This window comes from Venturia canescens, chromosome 2, assembly GCF_019457755.1.
Source record: "Venturia canescens isolate UGA chromosome 2, ASM1945775v1, whole genome shotgun sequence".
Lineage (NCBI taxonomy): Eukaryota > Metazoa > Arthropoda > Insecta > Hymenoptera > Ichneumonidae > Venturia > Venturia canescens.
Window position 1 is genome coordinate 11,978,638 of NC_057422.1, and position 16,436 is coordinate 11,995,073.

Genomic DNA, 16,436 nt, shown 5'->3' on the forward strand with positions numbered 1-16,436 from the left:
TGACACCCTCGCATCTCCCACCCAAAATCTTTACACACACCGCACGCTTCTTGTTTCGCGCTCGGTGTGTGAAAAGCGAATGGCTCCGTGGAAGTTTAATTCGAATTTTACGGGAATGCTTTGCGTGCCAGTGAGGCCAAACGGCCAATTTGAATGTTCAATCATAATATTCATTTAACGAAATTGTGTTTATTTTCTTACGTACGAGACAAAAATTGCAGTTCTGACGCTAATGTCAACGAAAGCCGATGACGCTGGAGCCTGCACAAGTAAGCTTCACTTTACCTCTCTCTCTCTCTCTCTCTCTCCCTCGCATGCTTTTTTCTCCAGTCACAACAAAGTTGGTCCACGATCGGTCGATACTCTCGAAGATGCGATACGGTCTGCTTTATGTATTGCTGCTTCTTCACGTTTCTCTTTCGATATATATTCGTACTTTCGTTTTGAGACATCCGTTCGAACTCTGATATTTTATTTAGTATTTTCAGTGCTGACGATTTCTCTTTTTTTTTTGAGGAAATCTTCAGATTCCATTAAATCATTTAATCGTATAAATATTGATACAAAAAAACTGTTATGGTCGTTTACAAGTTCACTTCACTACGAATTTTTTGAGTTTAGATTCCTCGTATTTTTTTGCGTTCGGCTGCGAGTTTTGAGATTTTGTTTTGATCGCGATTCTTCATTGTTCGAATCTGCTTTTTTCCCATTACTTTGTCAATTAGAATATCACACGAAATGTGTTCGACATCGCGTACTACGATTGAAATTTTACGAAAAAATTTATCAAGACATTTAACCTCCCATTGTTCCGTGCTCCTCTTCGCGAGTGTCAGCGCCGCAGAAAAATAGCAAAGGCTATTCTTGAGTAATACTCGTCGCTGGCTCGTCGGTATTCCGAATATTTGACCCGTTAGGAATCTTTCTTTCGCTCTTAGGGAGAACTCTCGTACGTCGTACTTTCGAGAGACTTTTATATGATGAAAATACGCTTGAAGACATAACCTCTGGGAATAGTACGCCATACAACTGACTCATCGCAACAGTGTTTTCGACTTTACATTCCCTGCGGAGGGACAAAGCAACTCTAGTGGCGCAGATGCAGTTCCTTGTAACCAGAATATTATTTCCCCGAGAAATTATAGTTTCATCGTTCCGTGTGATTAAGGCAGATAACAAGCGAAATTTTAATCAAACTTCCTACGTCCCCGGATGAAAATTGTATATTTTACGGATGCATACAAAGTGCCTATTTGGAGAATACACTTTTCCTACAAATTTGAAAAAATATTTTCACTACTTTTTTGACAGCTTTGAGGCTTGTCGCGCGATGAATTATTTCACAACATTGAAAAATCCAATAATGACGTTTCTATGGGATAAATGATGGTAAAAAGTGAAGTAACCAAATATGAGCAAGAAAAAGAAACTTTAGAGAAATTTATTCCAATTTTTTATCACCTCGTTACGAGGGATCGCGTTATTGATGAGAGAGTTTGACGGAATTCTAAGAGCACTGAAAGTAGGCACGAGTGTGGCGTTTAATGTTGATATTGCTGCAGTTTTTTTTATTATTATTTTTTTTTTAGTTCTGTACAATATTAAGTGCGAAAGCCATTATAAAATCCGTCTCGGGCCATTGAACCGTCAGGTTTCTCTTGCTTCGTTCCCGGAGATGTTTCCGCGTGATATTTATGCGAAAGAGTCGACGACTCGTCTCGGGCTTTTAAGTCCTGTTTCGAGGCCTTGGCGGAACCGATGCTCCTGCGATAATTCATTGGACGGTGCGTTCCCATAATCACCCGTAGGAGTCTGTCAATTACCGTAGAAAATTCCAGCGTCTCTGAAACCTGTAAATTCTATTTTCCCCAATTTTTACTACCCCGTAATCCGGTCGTCGAAACTTGTGATTATTGAACTCGCTTCGCGTCGGAAGGCGCCGTAACTTTTGTTTACCTTCAACCAAAGACGTTGTTTACATTTTTTCACTATCAGAATTGATCGGACTTTTTTTAACCTTCCAAACGGAATTCACAAAAGATGCTCACTGTAACACCGAAGCTCAGTAGAAAAAAAAAGTTTTTCCCCCGAACGTTTAGTCTCCAGTTACGATTTTCATATCGCCCAATTCTCCACCGGCGTTAAACGCACAGATGCATGGAAAAATGGATAAATCATGATCGCGGGTGAAATACGCGTCCAAAGTTCAGCAACACTCGAAGCTGCGGTGTTGATAATTTTCGAGGCAACTTTCACCGAGCTCGTAGTAAGCGAGCCGCGGAACGTGCAACGTGTGGGACGTTTTTTCTGAGCGTGGAGCGTACCGGCGTATTTGGGACCGATGACAAAATCATTTGCTCAATTCTGTCACTCGCGTCGAGTGTGTCAAAAGCTAATTTTTGTTTGCGGTGTCGGGGGGGATTTTTGCACGGTTCGAACACGAAAATACGGTCGCAGTTTTCAAGTTTTTATATTTTTCTAATTCTTTATTTCGTCCCGTCCCTCTCCATGGGGTCTTGAAAACTTTTTGTTTTATTTCTCACTCGTCGCGCGAGCAGTTGAGAATCGGAACAAATTCGAGCGTAGTTTCTCCTGATGCTGCTGAATATTTTTCGTTGCGACGGAATTTCACTGCTGAAATTCAAATTTCTCTCGTTTTTAATTAACATTATTTAACTAAGTCCATTTCGACTAAGGCGATTACGACTTTTCCGGCGCGATCGGAAGATCCTCCGTCGAAATATTTGTTGGATAACCGTGCGCTAAAATATTGAATCTACCGTTGAAACGAGACATTTCAAGTCACTCTTGCGCCTCGAAACTTTTTATTCGGGACCCAACTCTCTTGGATCGGGACTGCGATACCTCGGAGCCAAGAATCTCGAGGAATAAAATAAAAGCCACGAAAATGGAAGTAAGCGCGCTTGCTTTTTTCTCCTTAAGGAAGTTGAGGCATTAGAATGAAAATGATGTCACCGCTTTTAAACCGATTGCATCTTATAAAGTGAAGTGTAAAAAAAAATCAGTTAAATTTTCAGACAGTTTAGGAGCGTCGTTGCTGAGAAAAATCAATAACAATTTGGGCCAAATAACATGTAATCTTATGGAAGTCAAGACACATTCAGTGATATCTCCGTTAAAAATGATGCTAAAAATATGAAATTTTTTGGGCAACATGAGCAAGGCTTGCCGAATAATGTCAATTTTTTTCAGATTTATTAGGAGATTTGCTGAGATTATATTAATAATAATCTGTTTCCCGTGCAGTTTTTTGAGGCTAGGATCGTCACTGTTCGTGTTTTCGACTGAGCTTTCACCATTTTTTCATCTTTTTTTCCCCAACTTTTTTTTAAAGTGTATGCAACATTGCCAAACTGTAAACTGGCCTAACTTTTGAAAGGTACAGGTCATCACTTTTGGGTAAAAACAATGACTGTACAGCCTCAACTTCCTTAAGGAGTGTCGCTAAAAAAATGTGAAAAAATGGATTCGCGACTCGTCGAAGCTCGATGCTTTTGTGTTTTTTGCAAAGAATTTTCTACTTTTTTTGTCTTATTCTCAAATTGAGCGTTCCGGACAAAATGACGAAAAGAATTCGGCCCAATTTATTCGTCGCTTCGCACAGAGCCACGCGGTAACGCAGATTTGAATTGTTTATTCGCGCCACTTAGGAATTCGTTTTCAAGGGTATATTTTTCATGTTTTCATGCACATAAATTCCTGTCGTGTTTTGTTGTGCACTTGGCGGTGCAACGGTGTACCGTTACACGTTATTCATCGCTCTACTTGGACACGCGGGCGGGCCACACGCTCCACGTGTAAAATGCACTTAAGCATATACCATTTTGATATAGCCGGGCAGGCCTTTCTAAGGAGCACTCCCTCCACCGGATTCTATTAATACAGTTAACATAGAATTTTAAAGAAAAAGCCACAGTGGCCGGGGGAGTTTGTATATTAAAACGAGAGAGTTCGATCTCGATTCGAGGGCTTTCTCAGCTTGCGAGTTTCCTTTTATACAATTTTAGATTAACGTACGACGTAAAAATTCAAAAAATATGAAGGATTCACATATGCTTGTAACTTTCGGCAATGTTTTACGTTATTTCATGAAAAAAAAAAAAAAAAAAGTTTCAGGTGTTATTCCCAGCTGTTTCCACGACGAGCAATTTCATTGGGAATTATTTTTTCGCATGGAGAAGCTCGATCAACGAGCTTCATTTCTCCATACGTATTTCTTCATGTTGAGGTAACTCCTGTACTTCATGCTAGTCAAATGAGTGCTGAATTTTCAAAACGCTTTTAGACCAAGTTCAACGTATCGATGAAACTTATATTGTTAGTAGATACGTATTCAAGCATATTTTATTAACGTGAAAAAATATTGAAAATGATAGTTTTGCAAAACTATCAACTGATAGACGCAAATTTCCATGATGACACATTTTCACAGCTATTTTTCAAATAATCGTCTGTATTTTTTAACCGATTTTATTGCACCAAGTCTCATTTCGTTCCTCAAACGATCCTCTACGAATTCACCACGTAGATTTACCTTTAAACTCATTCCTTCAGAAATTACGAATGAAAAAGTTTTTTCACTCAATGAACAATTAGCTGCAACGGTGAAACGATCAAGTTAAAAAAACAACTACACGGTCGATTCATAGAGGACCGGTTGACGAACAAAATCAGACCTGTTGCAATAAAATCGATAAAAAAACGCAGATAATTCTTTGAAAAATACCAGCGGAAATGTGTCAGCGTGGAAATTTGCATTCATCAGTTGACGCTTTTGCAAAACTAGCGTTTTTTATATTTTTACATCTTAATAAGATATGCTGTAATACAAATCCACTAACAATACATTTAATCGGTACGTTAAACTTGGTATAAAAGCGTTTTGAAAATTTAGCACTCGTTTGACTAGCATGCAGTGCAGGGCAGGAGCTACCTTAATGAGACACGATCGTCAGGGTGGGTCAAAAAAATCGACTTTGTTTTGTTTTTTCTTGGATCCGACACAGAAAATCTAGTTCCTAGGCACCTCTAAAAAGTACTCACCAAAAATGAGCTCTCGATATTAAGGGGAAGATCCTCCTCGTCACGGTTTTCCATTTTTATCACAGTCTCATATAAAAATGACCACATTTCATCTTTAATCGATTGTTAAGCGAACCCTGCTCACATATTTTTGTAGGAAATTGGACGCTCTACAAAAAAGGTCTCTTCGGTTCAATCGATTACTTTAAGCGTATTGCTTATATTCGTATTCGAATCCCAATGCGTACTGATTTCAATAATTATTTGATAACTATTTAAAATTTACTCGTTATTCATACATCAATTAATTCGTTCGTCAAGAATCGATCTGGTTATTTGACATTTTCTTTTCTTTGGCTGAAAGAAATTGATGTTTTCGAAAAAACTTAAAGCTCTAAAAAAAATCAATATTTCTAGGAATTTTCGGTCTCAGATTATGTTTCAATGGTTTCTGGGTGAGTGTGGAACTTGGGGTCAGGGAACGTGTACTTTGGAGGTGGAAAAAAAATTTTGAAAGAATCTGGAAAAGAGAAAAACGAGACTGGCCTCTCGTGAAGCAAACTTCGTCTTTACGTCGTTCAAGGCGATGTCGAAAGCCTGGAGGAACAAATTTTGCTCAATTTTGTTCGAAAGATTCGAAGAACGCTGTAATAACAAAAAATAAGGTTTTGCCTCTCACAAACGTGTGCAGAGTTTGTGACGATCAAAGTTGATTTAACTCTAACTCGATGTTACAATAAAAATCCATATTTCACGCATACGCGTCGCAAAAGTGTAAGTTTTTAAACGCGACGTAGTAAAAGTGCTTCGAGTACTTGAATCCGCAAGGTTTCATTTCTTCGAGATTTTATGTGTGAGATTGGGAAATAAACACTCATTCGCTGGTTGATTCCCACACGAGACGCGATCCGTACGATCTTAAAAGTAACGCTTCGCTAGAAGCTCAGAACAATCGTTGCACTTGCATCCGCAGGCGCCTCGGAGATTCTCGAGGTCCTGGGAACGATGAAAATTCTTTGTAATTTTGAGTTCCCACATCGAATCGCAAGTGGCTCCTCGTTTTCTGGATTATTATGAGAATTTAAGGGGGAATCCTGTTTTAAAAGGTCTGCACCAAACGTTCCAAATTTTTTTCTCCATTTTCGTATATTTTCCTTCCACACGAGCCTATAAAAACCCGAAAAAATTGCCAAATTCTGTATTTTTAACGAGTTTGAGAAAAACGCTTCTAAAGAAGCAGAAGGTCGCTTCAACCTCCTGCAAATATAGAGTTTCGCAATTTTTTCGGGCTTTCACAGACTCAAATGGAAGGAAAATGTATAAAAATGGGGAAAAAATTTTGGAATTTTTGATGCAGACAATAGTTACGACTTCCACATTGTACGGAGCTGAGAAACTTCGACAATCAGACTCAGCGCATAAACCACGTACAAACTAATGTTTCTCACATAAAAAGAATGTTTTTGTACTCTTGAAATATCCTTGAAACTACACCGAATAATTATTTCCGTCTGTCTTAAAAAGATTGCCGAAAAACATCGATTTTTTTGACTTCCCAAAGCAAAACTCCTCCTTAAAGTTTTCGAAAATCGGACGATTCCGAATAAAATCGTGAATAAACGACCATTTGAAGAATAATTAAGGGGGAAGATGGTGCGAGCATCTTGATAGAGAGAAATGATCTCCGGATTAATCGCGTCTCTTCATTAATAATTTCACTCGGGACGAAGTTGAGTGCGCTCGAGTCCATCGCGAAGCGAAGTTTCTCCTTCATCGTCTACTTTTCCACGTCTAATTAGTGACTTAAACACGTCCGAATGTAAAATTCACGGCTCTTTTAACTTTCAGTTCTCACCGATTAACAACTTTTCATCCACGAAACATTTTGGAAACGAGTAAAATATGCGAAAATCGATCGACGAAGCGACGCTTCGAGAGAGACGCACGCGCCAATTCCGCAATTTCCTGATCACCGCCGCGAGACGCCGGAAGTTCGATGATTATAATAAATTATGCAGATTAAAGTCGAGCTCAAAGCCCAGGAAGTAAGTGAGAAAGTCCCTGGGATATGCATCTCGTGGGAAGACCCAGTTTCTCGTATCAGTCCTGTGCACTCGTACCCAGACTTGAGAATTCATTTAATTATTCGATCGCCTTAGAGGAAAGCGATCCAGCGAGAAATGTGAGACTCGGAGCGACAGCAAAAGCTTTTTCCTGCAGGAAAAAGCAATCGTGCAAAAGTGAATCGTGCATGTGTTGTTCGATGGACAAAACGTGTGGTTGAATAAACGAAAAATTACGACGCTGAAGTTTGCAACGTTGGAGTCCAACAAAATGAAGGAAAAAAAACGTTTGTAATTCACCAATTTGTTTATTTCACGAAGTATCGATGCAGGTTGGAAAACTACAAATTATAAATTCGACAGGGAACGAAATTGGAGAATTACTAGAATTATTGGAGAGCTTTTTTTATCATTTCGTTGGACTCCAACGTTGCAAACTTCAGCGTCATGAAAAATTTCATGTCATCGCGCTGTTGACAACAATCACGTTTTCTTTGAAGCAACATTCCATTAATTTCGATCAAAAACATTGGATTTGAATGAATCATTTGTGTTCGATAACATCAATGTTATTGAATCAACATTATTTTTTGTGTCGAGGGGGGCGGAAAAAAGGGAAAAGGATTGCGTGATTTTTCCGGGTGTGGGAGGCCGGGGCTAGTTGCGGCTATGTCAATAAAACAGCGTCAAAATAACACTGGCAAAAATGACACAGCTCCAATATAACATGTTGAAAAAAATTCAATAACTCATTTCGTTTTGCATTTAAAAATTGAAATGTTCATTTGAAATCCAGGAAGATTGCTTCTCTTCCAAACAGGCATTTAGTTTTTGAAATCGTCTTTAGTTCCTCGTTTACAAGCTTGAAAAAATTGCGATTGCACTGGGGGCGCGGTCACCCATCCGGATGCTGGCCTCGTCCGAGGCCGTTTAACTTCGAGGCGAACGTAACGGGAAGAAGAAGCCGGAAGCAAAAGCAGCGTTCTCGCCGTGTCGGCTCGGTGGTTGGGTCGCGCCACGCCGAGTCGAGCCCCAAGTTCACTCGATCGTCGGCCCATCGTCGGCAGCATCAGCCTCGAATCGCCACGAGAAAAAGCACCGATCTCCCGGTCCCCCCGTCCCTCGACGGGTCTCTTGGCCAGCGTGCACAATCTTCATTTTAATTCATTCGAATATCAAAGTCAGGGACGGTGGGCGACTGGAGTCCAAGCCACGCTTTCGCTGTGCCCGGCGTGCTCTCCAGCACTCGCGTTACTCTTGTAATTATACACCGTCCTTCGCGCACTGGTGCAGGTTCAATCCGAGAGCGCGTACGAGAGAACGACGCTCAAGTTTGCGACGTCCGAGTCCAACGAAGCGAAGGAAAAACATTTGCAATTCACCAATTATTTGCTTCACGAATAATCGGCGCAGGTTGAAAAACTACGAATGCAAATTCGGCAGAATAAATTGGCGAATAACTGGAATTATTTGAGGCCCTTTTTAGACCATTTCGTTGGACTCCGACGTTGCAAACTTGAGCGTCGTTGCAAGAGAGTTCGAAGGGGCGGACGAGGGAAGGAGGAAGAAAGAGACAGTTCGGTGTGATATTCGAGTCGGTTCGCGAAGTGGTATCGCAGAGATAAGGCTTCTCGTGTACGCAAAAGTGAAACGGAGCGAGCTCTGGAGCGCTCGGAACGTCGGCGATCTCGCACTTTTCCTCGGCGCCGTTCCGTTCCGACTTCTGGCCAATCGACGAATCGACGTGAGTTATTCCAAGTGCATTCGCCAGCTCTAAAGGACAATCGCAGCTTCCGCTTTTACCGCACTCGCGAGTTCCGGCCCGCGACGTTCGCACGTCCATCGGGCACCACGGAGTCTCATAGAAAATCTTATTTTCGAAAATCTAGAGCGAAGCGACGAGGGCGTATTGAATCCCGTAAGATTCGCTGCACCTGAATTATTTGAGACGACGAAGAGAGCGGGTAAGACACGCGATAAATCTTCGAAGGCATGGGCATCGTTGCGGGGCACTGGGAGCGCATTCCGGCGAGCCCGAGGGAAGGGAATTAAATGCCTGATGCGAGAGCCACGAGGGCACACCGCGCGGCTGACTCGTTCGTCCGTACGGAAGAGGATTCTTCGCTGCATGTGCGTGTACGTGCGAGTTACTTTTTCTGGCTCTCCGTATATATGTGTTTAAGCAAAATGCACTGGAGAGTCCCCCGAGTCGTTCGCGAACGGCCCGGAATCCGAGGATAACCGGTAGGACGGGTTTAATCTTTTTCTCTCTCTCTCTTTCTCCTCTTCTTTCTTCCTCTTCCTCCTCGGCTCGCATCTTCTTGTATACATCGTCGAGAGTAATGTGCCCGGTGAACATCTTTCGCCGTGTACAATTCCCTGTCATATTATATTTACAGTATCCATAGAAAGCCCCGTGGCCTTATCAGGGCCCTCTGATTGGCTCAACTAATTAATAACTCGGGAAGAATTTATTCGATTCGCATTCTCTAAGCCGCGCGCGGAACACCGGGGAGAGTCATTTCGTGCTGGATGGCTTCCCGATCACGACAGCCTGCCATGAGGAATCGTAAACGGACCTCGTGGAATTGCGATTTTATGAGAGCATTTGTCGTATTACAAACTCCTTAAAGGGATCAAATGAAACGCCACGGATATCGTGCAACTTATGGAATTATGGAATTTATGGGGAAATATGATTTTGCGTGAAATTTGTGGAAATTAATGAAAACGTGGTCCTCGATGCGTCTTGATGCTTTGCAGCGGGGTGCGACTAACGGAGCCGAGGGGCAGTTCGCGACGGTCCTCTCGGAGGAGCACCTCTTTTTCTGGGGTCCTGACTACACTCACGCAAACTTGAATTCACTTTGAGGAAGATCATGCGTTACTTGTTATTCAAAAAAGCAATTGAACTTTTTTGCTCTTTTGACGATCGAAGAAACGATCAAAATTTATTTTCTCCCAATTATTCAAATTACGTGTAACTTATTTTTTGAGATTGATTCATTTTTGATATTATGATAGCGGCTTAAATACTTTCGTAGTTAAGGACTTTCGATACCTGTTAACAAATTTTAAGAAATTGATCAAACTTGCTGATAATGTTCTTCAACGTAACGTGCAAAAATTCAATTTTTTTCGAAATTTTCTTTTACGTAGTTATCGAGTAATAAAGCATTAAAGCAAAGTTCTTATGCCCGGAATGTATACTTATGTATATTGAAACGCTATGCTCATACACGTGATCTTTCGAGTTCAATTACTCGATAACGGTGTAGAAGAAAAATCTAAAAGAAATGTGTATTGTCGAATTTGGTGCTAAAGAATATGTTGACCAAATTTTATAAAATTCTGAACTTTTGAATTTTTTTATGTTCTTAACATGGCTTAGCGTGACAAAATTGTATCGACTGTACCGAAACTCCTTAAGGAGGGTGGCTACCGACGATACTATGTTGCCATGCTAAACCATGTTAAATACATTAAAAATTTCAAAATGATAAGAATTTAATAAAATTTGGTGAACATATTCTTTAGGGCCAAATTTGACAATACAAATTTTTTAAGATTTTTCTTCTGTACAGTTATCGAGTAATTGATCACTAAAGTTCAAGTGTATAAGCATAGCGTTTCCATATATATAGGTATACATTCCGGGCATAAGAAATCTGCTTTAATCCGTAATTACTCGATAACTAAGCAGAAGAAAATTTTGAAAAAAATTGTGTCTTCGCACTTGATGTTGAAGAACATTATCACCAAATTTGATCGATTTCTTATCAATTTGACGAACGTAGCCACCCTCCTTAAATACTTTCGTAGTTAAATCGCCAAGCGAAATGTGACAACAGCCATTTTCTATTTGTTCGCGTATGCATATCTGTATTTTAAACCAACTATGGCTCATGGCGTTGCCAAACCTTCCACCGTTTGTGTCATCATTACTCGTTAGCCTCAAACAAGTGTTTTTCTTTTTCCATTCCCAAGTGATATTCACCGGTCACAAAGCTTTCTCGAGACGTCATTGGTATCTAAAAACATGATATTTTCTTATTCTCGTTTTTGGCTCTTCAAAGTTGGGAGGATCTTATTTCATTGAATTCAAATCATCACACAAAACGTGTGCCTGCCATAAGAGCCATAGGAGCCCTTAAAAAAATGAGATTCTCGTTAAGGAGGGTGGATCGCGACGATACAATGTTGCCATGCTAACCCATGTTGAAAATATGAAGAATTTCAAAATGATAAGAATTTCATAAAATTTGGTAAATTTATTATTTAAAAATATTTAAGAAAATATCAATTTTTTTAGATTTTTCTACGTGCATAAGAACTTCGATTTGAGGCTCAATTATTCGATAACCACGTGGCAAAGAGATTTGAAAAAATTGTATTTGTATACTCGATGCTGAAGAATATTATCACGAAATTTGATCAAATTCTGATTATTTTGATTTCGTGATCCACCCTCCTTAATCGTTTTCTAGACAACTCCTATAATAATTCCGCGGCAATAGATAAACGCTGTATGTTTCTAGCACATTTTCAAATTTCAACTCTCAAAGTCGGAATTATCGATTTCCATTAGATTCTCGTGAACTTCCTTAAGAAATTTTGCAGTAGTTTATACGACAATTTATCGGCTTAATCGGTAAATACTAATTCTTGTAATTCCGTACCAAAAAGTATATTTACTACCCGAATAAGACTTTTTTTGAAAGTCTGTCAGAAACTGAGCGTTTCTGTTAAAAATCGTACCGTTAAAAAAATCTTTCAAAAGTATCGACTGCTCGTTGAGGTACGAGCTCGCAGAGTAGCCTCGCAGACGATTGCCCCCGCGTAGGAATGTTTGCGTCGAAAAAGTAGCGTAGGAACGGAGGTTCCAAAATTCCGAATTAGAATGCTCGTGACGAGAATTCTTCTGCTTTAGAGAGCTGAAAACCGCGCTTGTACAAGAGGCGAGAGAAACTGGAGAAAACTGGAGTAAAGCAGGCTATTTCTGCTCGCAGTTTCAATTCATTAGCACCATCGGAAGTGACCGAGAGTCGCGCAACGATCGTCGTCGTTGCGCTAAATATATTTGATCAATTCGTGCAGTTTCGCAGCACGTTTAAAGTACACGAAACCGCAGATAAACGAGCAAAATATCTTCAGACTCGAAATAGCGAAGCGATCGAATCGCCACGAGCTCGCAAACGTTCAAGCCCCATTTTGACGATTCGTCAGAAAGCCGCTATTTGAATCCTCCATTGTAATTAAAGAAAATAAAAAACTCAACTTGTATGATAAATGGCTTTCTGAGAGTGCGTAAAAACCGTCGAAACAGCGAGTCCAAAGTAACGTTCGTTCGGAGCTCGCTCGCTCCCCGCTGCTAATACGTCAAGCCTCCCTCCTTAAGGAAGCGGCACCGAGCCTCCTCGTCGATTAACTTTTGTTCAACTTCTGCCTGGAATTATAACTGTGTATTTCACGTATTCATACGTGTGCGCTACGTCTATGTATAATTGAGTGAAACACAGTCCGGGGCCCGTGTACATTCGGCTCGTAAACTTTGCCACGCGGTGTGCTGGGCGTCCTTTGCCCGGAGAGAAAATAAAAATAGTAAGAATTACTATGCTGCCATGGTGTTTATATCGCCCATTTTGAAGGTTTTTATCAAAAATATATTGATAAGTTTTTATCAAAATTTCCAAGTCAGTTCTGAATGAAAATTTTTAAATTGCGTATTTTGCTGTGACAAAGGCTTGAACTGTGCTATTTTTGGTAATTGTGCCGAATCGCGGCTCTACCTCAAAAATTTCGACCCTTTTTGAGGTGGAGCCTTGATTCGCTAACTTCAATATTGCTGCTAAGTGTAATTTTTTTTTTTCAAGGGGTTAAAAGTCATGCGCCCCCTTAACATTGCATGGGTTACCATCTACTAGTGTTAGGAAATGATAAAAAAAATTTGGACCCTTTTTGAAGTGAAGCCGTGATTCGGCACAATTACCCTAATTTTTCCTAACATAGTTCACCAAGGAAACGTTGTAAAATTTATGTTTACTCGATGATGAACTGCCGAGCAGAATTATTATGCCGTTTTGCTGTACTTAGTACTGTTTTCACAATTTAAATTTACAGCTATGAATAAACATAGTAAAATTTGAGGAGCTCGAACACAAGCATCGATCATACGCCAAATTGTTCACAAATTTACTATGGCAAATAACAGAATTTCATTCGCGATTGTACGATAATATACCGCGGTGTACATGTGTACCGATGTATTTATTTTGACATCACTCATCAATTTTCATCGAGTCGCGTCACCAAAAATTACCATGCACGTTCGTAACAATTAATAAATATTATCGATATAGAACCCTAATTCTATGGCACCATAGTAGTTTTCAGTGGCATTTTGTCTCCGTATGAGATTATATCTCGTGTGCGGACTCCGGCTTCGTCCGCCTCTACGCTACGCCGGAAAGATACCGATTTTTCTTCTCCTTTTTCCCTCAATATTTCATCATTTTTATTTTGCCTTCTCTTCCACTACGTTAAGGTGTCTTACTCGCCTTTTTTTCTTTAGTGTACGAGCTCCGTGTGTACACGTGCTCGCCGGGCGTCGCGTGACGCGAGCTCGTCGTCCTCGGGTTTCTCGACTGCGAGAACGCACGTCTGCGGGGCTCTGCATACTTTCGTCGTCTTTATTGCGCACATGCGTGTATTACACACTCTCGATGTGTGTGCATTTCATTTATATTTGGGTCAGACATCCAGGGTAAATAATCAGCTCGAGCATTGCTTCATTGCGGGGAATGATCGCGTCACGGTTGTCGGTGCTTTTGAGATCGGGGCTGCGGAATTCCGCGGTAAAATTTCGGAAAATCGGTCTTTTTTGCTTGCTCGAAATACGCTTGGGACACCGCGGAATTTCAGGCGGAAAGGTTCCTTTGAAAAACAGTTGTTTCGTCGTTTCAGTCTTCTGGCGGAGGCGACGCTTACTCGAGCGGGGTTCGAGAGCTAGAATTTTCTGGAAAGACGATTTTTTAAGAGGTTGAAAATCGATAAATGATGTGCCGAAGATTGCAAAGGGATCGAAAAAACGGATTTTCCGTTCTTATTTTCGACGATTGCTCTAAACCAAGTGTAATGCATCGGGAAAACGTCCAGTGGATTTCGATCGCAGCATGTTCTATAAACACATTTATTCCGGTGACAGTTGTCAAAGATTTGTTCCAAGCATCATCATTTTACCGTTGCGCACTTCATTTTTCGTTTCCCCAAATCGAACTTTCCGATAAAAGTATCGCCGTGTGTAACTCGAAAAATCCTGGAGAAAACACGAATTCGTTAAAATCCGCATCGGTCCTTTGACAGTTTCGCAAATCCATCGACGTCCCTCCGAGTTTCACTCGCGCACGGGAGTCTGTTTTGTAAAGATTTTCAAAAAATCTGCACAAAAGCGATTACTTCCACTTCGTACGCACGCACAGCATTTATTCCGACGTTGAATCTCCGTCGAATAATTTCCGATCGTCCTCTCTTCATCCATCATTTCTGCCGCGGTCAATCTCGTTGTCGGATTGGACTCGTCGCTACGTTTCTGAGTGTGAAACGACGCAGATGCCGCGTATTTTCGCTGAAGTTTAAAAGCACAAGGATAATGTGAAGGAGAACGAAAATTGTAAGTTCCCGTCGATGAAAAATACAAGCGGGGTCAGAACCTCATCGGTTTGACCCGGAATTCGATATTTTTGCGAAGCCCCGAATCATACGTAAGCAACGGAGATAAAAATAATAGCATCGCGCTCGCAAACTTCATTCGTTCTCGCTTCGGCGTCGATTCGCGGTGAGCGAGGCTGTGTATTTCTGTTTCCTCGTGATGATAACGTTGCGGCAACGGGGCACAAGTGCAATACTTGTGTTCGCGTGTGTTAGTTGGTGCTACTAAATTTGAAACGTCTCGAGTGTGAATGTTGGGACACAGCCTCGAGGGTGCGGGAGTGTCGAGTTTATTTGTGCGCAATCTCTCGCACACTCGCGATTTTCCTCGTCCCTGTTACGTCGCGCTTGTTCGAGCTTACCAGTTTTATCGCTTCCACTCAATTGACGTTTGGCAAAGGTCGCGCAGTCGGTGCTTTCGGAAATAGATAAACGCGCGGCTAAGTGGCCGCGAAAAAACGAGTTTTCTTCGCTACTTAAAGTTGGCGAGATCTTCATGAATCGATGTTGGAAACTGAGCCGCCGTGAGCCGATTCGGGGACTCCCGAGGAATCGGCCGCGCGATCTTTTTCTCACTCCCCTGCGCGGCAGCAGGATTGCTCGATCCTTATTCGAGAACTCAAACAAACACTGGTTAATGGGATTAATTGAAAGGGGAATTCGAGGCGGGACACGAAAGAAATGAAAGGAAACGAAGGGAGATTCTGACCGGGAAATTTGCTGGGGCACTCGATCGAGGGGAGCGAAAGCGTGTCGCTGCGTGCGAGATTAGTTATTATGCCGAATCCTGCTGCGTCCTTCCCATTCCCTGTTTGACTTTCCATAGCAAACCGTCCTCGTGCATGTGCACGCAATAATGTGATCTCCACAATTATTGTAGCTCGTGTGTACTACGGCGGGATCGGTGACGGGGAAAGAAGGCCGTCGGACCGACTGAGCAAGTGTGATTTTACCGCAATATAACCGCGCGACTAGTCGTCGTCGTGCAACTGCGTTTGTAATGCTTGCAATAGTCTTCCGCACATTCACGTGCCCTGCAATTGCCGAAGGAGTGTGTCAGCTTTTCGGGGCTCGCAGAGTGTGTCTCGTTAACGGTTACGAAGTTCACGAGGATTTGTGATCTCCTGATGCTCCTTCGAGAAGTCCTCGAGAAGTCTGCGCGCGAACTCGGGGCTGGAATTGGGCTTACAGATATTTGGAGGAAGCTTCGACGAAAAGGGGGAGGGAAATGGAAATTTCGGGGCTATGAAACCGTTCTGTGCTGGAAGGAAATTTGGGAGAGTCGAGTATTTTTTGGTCGAGCAGTTTTTCGGAGTAATCGACTGAAAAATTTTCTAGTGGGCCAAACAGAGGGAGCCGAATGATTTTTCGTTCGAACGATTTGGCTACTCGGTCGCTCAATTTTCGATTATTTTCGTGAGGGTTGGCGACATGTCATTGATCAAGAGTTAAGTCAATACGGTGAAAAACTTTTAAGAATATGTGAACAAGATTTTCTGAATTATTGAAACTCGATTATCAATAATTGACTCGATCGTGGCAGAGACACTTCCGAAAAAAGTTGCCCACCGGTGAACAGTGTAAATCGGAATCTACTCGACCGATCCTTTCGAAATTTGGCAT

At 41.5% G+C, this 16,436-nt stretch overlaps 1 protein-coding gene across 1 annotated transcript in view; it reads left to right on the forward strand.

Annotated features, from left to right (window-relative positions):
• The first annotated feature begins 77 nt into the window (after nt 1–77).
• LOC122406559 (guanine nucleotide exchange factor for Rab-3A-like) overlaps nt 78–16,436 on the forward strand; it is a 46,548-nt gene continuing 30,189 nt past the window's right edge. The window contains exon 1 of the mRNA XM_043412081.1: nt 78–269. The gene's annotated coding sequence lies outside the window, so the exon portion shown is untranslated. The remainder of the gene's footprint in view (nt 270–16,436) is intronic.